This window comes from Haemaphysalis longicornis, unplaced genomic scaffold, assembly GCF_048455015.1.
Source record: "Haemaphysalis longicornis isolate Haplotype H1 unplaced genomic scaffold, Haemaphysalis longicornis Haplotype H1 scaffold_1, whole genome shotgun sequence".
NCBI classification, from domain to species: Eukaryota; Metazoa; Arthropoda; class Arachnida; order Ixodida; family Ixodidae; genus Haemaphysalis; species Haemaphysalis longicornis.
Window position 1 is genome coordinate 199,054,712 of NW_027526203.1, and position 4,523 is coordinate 199,059,234.

At 52.3% G+C, this 4,523-nt stretch overlaps 1 long non-coding RNA gene across 1 annotated transcript; it reads right to left on the minus strand.

The window, feature by feature from the left end:
- Positions 1–3,139: 3,139 nt before the first annotated feature.
- Positions 3,140–4,108, minus strand: LOC144167905 (uncharacterized). Its single transcript, XR_013322146.1, has 3 exons — positions 4,018–4,108; positions 3,617–3,874; positions 3,140–3,296 (listed from the first exon to the last, which is right to left on the minus strand). It is a non-coding gene; the product is annotated as an uncharacterized LOC144167905 (long non-coding RNA).
- Between the last annotated feature and the right edge of the window lie 415 nt (positions 4,109–4,523).

The following is a 4,523-nucleotide window of genomic DNA, read 5'->3' on the forward strand; positions in this document are numbered from 1 at the left end:
AGCAGGAGAAATCACTCATTAACTACGAACACCGCAGTCATCGTTCTGTCAAAGTGGTTACACATGTCCTTAAATGCTTCTTTATGTCCTCGAATCATGGGAGGCTATTCTCTGCTCTAATTTTATAGAAGTAAAATGAAACTTAGCGAGCGCGAGCTCATTTACCGTAATTAGTGTATATGATCGGAACAATAACTCTGTCAACGTGTCTCAGAGGGCGTACTTTAAAGTTAAGAGAGAAGTAATCTTCAATGGCTGCACGAAACATAAATTGTCCCTGAACATGAAGCAAAATAAAATGGTTCATAAGTGACGGAAGTCTCTCCCCCATCTTGGGGCACTCTGCAGGTAACATTATGGACAATTTTACGAATGACTGTAATCATTGCATTCAATTTATACGCAGACGTTTGACCGCAAATAGTTATCCTGTACCTTGTAATGGATTTTGCTAAACTTTTAAAGACCATCGTTCTAACAGAAATGTCCGAGATTGACCTCACGGTATATTAACCGGGTGGCTGGATGGGTGGCGCCACCCCGCGGCGCTCCCCTCGCTACTGGAGTCGGCCTGCTCATTGGAGTACATAGCCTTAAGTTGTTTTTTCGCGTTCGTTTTGGCGTTTTTAATGTGTAAGTGTTGTGAGCGGATACGTCAGCTGAAACGAAGTCTAGGCGTACGTGTTGTGCTGTTGCTGCACTAGCAGCTAGGGAAACTCTTCGGGCGCTTCTAAGTTTGGGTACACAAGCCTCATTGGTTTGGACAGTACGGCCTTTTGTGGCCCTGCACGCCTGGCTCTATCCGCCCTGAGTACGAATAAAAGTATTAGTACTCATTTCTACCGGTTACAATGACACCGGTTTCCGCATCAGCCTTAATGGTGGGACACCTATAGGTACAGTTTGGTGTGAAGAGAGAAGCACACACTGGCGAGTTACATTACTGTGTGGCCGCGGATGCGTTGTGGCAGTTTGCAAGCTTTTTCTCTAACCAAAGCCTTTTTGCGTTCTGTTTCCAAGGAGTCACGACACGGGAGCCTAGGAGCTGATGCCGCAGTTCCGTGCTTGTAGTGGGCATTTTATTTAGAATCCGGATAATTCAACCAACACCGCAAGCTACAACCCGAGTTTTCAAAGCTGCGTGAGATGAAAGGCGGCGCTGATAGACTGCAAAGGGGTCTCAAATGTGACAGAGTGTGTTAACTAACGTCAACCTGTGTTTTCTAATGCGCACGCATTCTTTACCGAGCACCTCAACGCGAACTGTGTAATGCCTTTGTCAAGGAATTTACCCAGTAGTTCTCTCCGAAGACGCCGAGCGCATGCGTCAAGCTAACCAGACGCTCGGCATAGAGCTCAGTATTCGCGCAAAGATAAAACCACAAAACAAGCAACGAAACCGCATGATGGATGATAAGGCGCCGGTGAACAACGGTAACCCCGTACCTCCTTATGTGTTCTGCTAAATATTGGGTTTGCAGCTGCTCTCGAAAGGGGAGGGGGTTGACGTCATTCGAGGGCTAGCGCATGCGTCAGGCTAGGCAGGGCCCAGCAGTTCTCGCCCAAGACACCGAGCGCATGCGTCAGGACCCAGCATTTGCCGCCAGAGAAGCCGAGTGCAAGCGACAAGACCGCCGAGACAACGAGGAACATTTCATACCCTCCGCCTTCAGCACGTGTAGTGGTTTAGAACAGCTGCGCTGGGTATCCACTTTCGCAGGCCGGCATGGCGTGCCTTTTTTTTAATTCCTTATTACCTATATTAATTTCGCTGACTCTTCTACGGCCTTTAATTCGTCGTAGTTTTTCTACTAGTGTACCAGTCGCACTGGCATACGCAGCTTACAGCTCCAGTGCAGTGAAGTCAGCGAAGCGTCGCATGTACAGTCGGCCGGAAAAGTAACCGGACCACCGCTCACGCAGCCGGAGCGGCTGCTGCGGCGCACCGCGGCGCTGTTATCTCGCTGTGCTCGCTTACGACGAGAGTGGCACGCTTGACGCCAAACTTCCCCTCGCCCTCGTGCGGGTGCTTGCCACGCTTGATAAACTTCTAGTGCAGCGTTCGCCTTTAATCCAGCACATGGCGCAGTCGCGCTGCAGCGCACGGCCGCAGAGCCACAAACCGCGGCGCTAGGAAGGAACGAAAACCCGCTCTGCTTTTTGTACGCGGTTTATGTTCGCCTCATGCTGCCTATCAGTGCCTGTAGGATGCGTCCACCGCCGCTGGATTTTGGATAAGACGGCACAATGCACCGTACCGAAGGCTACCGTGACGTTCGTTTTTCCACGCCGGAGCGATGTTATAGTGTCGAAATTGCCTTTTCGGCATCATGTCCGGACGTCGGTTTAATACTACTTACAGGGAGACCTCTGAAGACCGATTTAATTGATTGATTGTAGGGTTTAACGCGCCGACGCAACGCAGGCGATGAGGCGCGCCGTAGTGGAGGGCTCCGGATTAATTTTGACCACCTGGGGATCTTTAACGTGCGCCGAAATCTCGTACACACGGGCGTTTTTGCTTTTCGCCTCCATCAGAAAAGCGGCCGCCGCGGCCGGGAATCGAACCCGCGACCTTGTGCTCAGCAGCGCAACGCCTTAGCCACTGAGCCACCGCGGCGGGTCAAGACCGATTTAATTAGCTAGTAGGATATTCTTTCGGTGACGAATTTTCTTTACAGGCGTACCGCCAGGATGAGTGATTTCGAAGACGAATCGCAAAACATCAGATATTCCTGAAACTTTATTCATGAAATCTGACAGTACTGGCATTCAGCGGTCCTCAGTGGGGCGAAAAGTTGCCGGCTACAGAGACGACTTGGCCGACTCGCCTGGGCATGGAGTCGTACAGCGCCGCCACTATCTCGGGACGCCCGCGCAGCGCTTCCCACTCTTCCTTCACGGCGAGCCACAGCTGCTCCGCTGTGCCACCGCAAAGGCGTCGTGAGGCAAGCGTCTTCTTCAGCAGTCCCCATATGTTTTCGATGGGGTTGAGATCAGCCCCGTTAGGGGGCCATGGCAGCTGAGGCACGCCACAGCGCTCCAGGAGTGCGCTCACACTGCGTGCTTTGTGCACGGGGCTCCTATCATGCTGGAGCAGGTAGCAGCCATCCTGGAACGGCCCGTCCAGTACGTACGGGATCAGGTGCTCGGTGAGGACTTCACAGTACCTCGCCCCGGTGAAGGAGCCCTCGATCCGCACGAGTGGGCCCAGGCCGTCCCGACTGATGGCACCCCAGACACTGACCGAGCAGCGGCCGCTGCTGAGCACGCTGTGGGTGTAGGCGGGGTTATACCTGAGAGTATGGGAGAGCAAGCATTAACATCTGTCGGGTCCAAAAGCGTGGAGCGTCCTCATTCCGTTGCGGAAATGAAATAAAGATGGAGGCTTAAATTGCACAAAATTTAACATTTTACCCACACTGATATGGAATACGCGCGAATGAAACACTTAAATGGTAGTCAATGCTGTACCCATGTCAAGTCAGGTGGTAAGGGGAAAATGAGGTTGCATTCTCCAGACTACGACGCGTTGCAAACTTTCCATATAGGTTATTGACAGGTTAATCTAACTTAACCCGCGATTCCTGTGAGCCGCAAGGGTGCCAGTTCATACCTGCTGTTCAACGGACGCCACACACGCTGCTGTTGGTCCCAGCGTGTGCAGAAGGTAGACTCGTCCGTGAAAATCACCTCCCGCCACTCCTCTGCCGACCACTGCTCGAAAGCTCGGGCGAAGTTCAGTCGCTCCTCCCGCTGCTTCGTTGACAGGTGCGGTTTCTGAGCGGCAATGCAGTTCACGAGACCCGCCTCTCGCAATCTGCTCCTGATTGTGTCGCAGCAGCAACTGAGATCCAGAGCATCGCGGATCTCCCTGGAGTTGAGAAATGGGTCGACAACAGCGGCAGCAACAATCCATTCATCCTCTGCCAACGTGGTCACCCTCGGCCGCCCACTGCGCTGAGCATCACAAATTCTCCCATCTTCATCTCTATACGCTGTAAGAATGCGGCTCACCGATGTTCGGCTCCTACCGGTGCGGCGGCAGATTTCACGCTGAGGGACACTTTCTTGGTGAAGCCGGACGATCAGCCTTCTCTCCTCTATCGGCACTCGGGGTGGCATTCTGGCGAAGTAAAAAGCCCGATGCGACCGTACGAGCTTTTAAAGGTTTTTTACACTGCAACTGGCCAATGAGCAGCCCTGGTTCAATTTTTACATTTTATTTATTAGAATGGTTTAGGCCAGGCGCTTTACGGTGGGTTCTACTTTACAGATATGGGTGCGCTCTGCTACACAGATATGGTGATGTCCTTCCATTGGCCAGTTGCAGTGTAAAAAACCTTTAAAAGCTCGAACGGTCGCATCGGGCTTTTTACTTCGCCAGAATGCCACCCCGAGTGCCGATAGAAGAGAGAAGGCTGATCGTCCGGCTTCACCACGAAGGTGTCCCTCAGCGTGAAATCTGCCGCCGCACCGGTAGGAGCCGAACATCGGTGAGCCGAATTCTTACAGCGTATAGA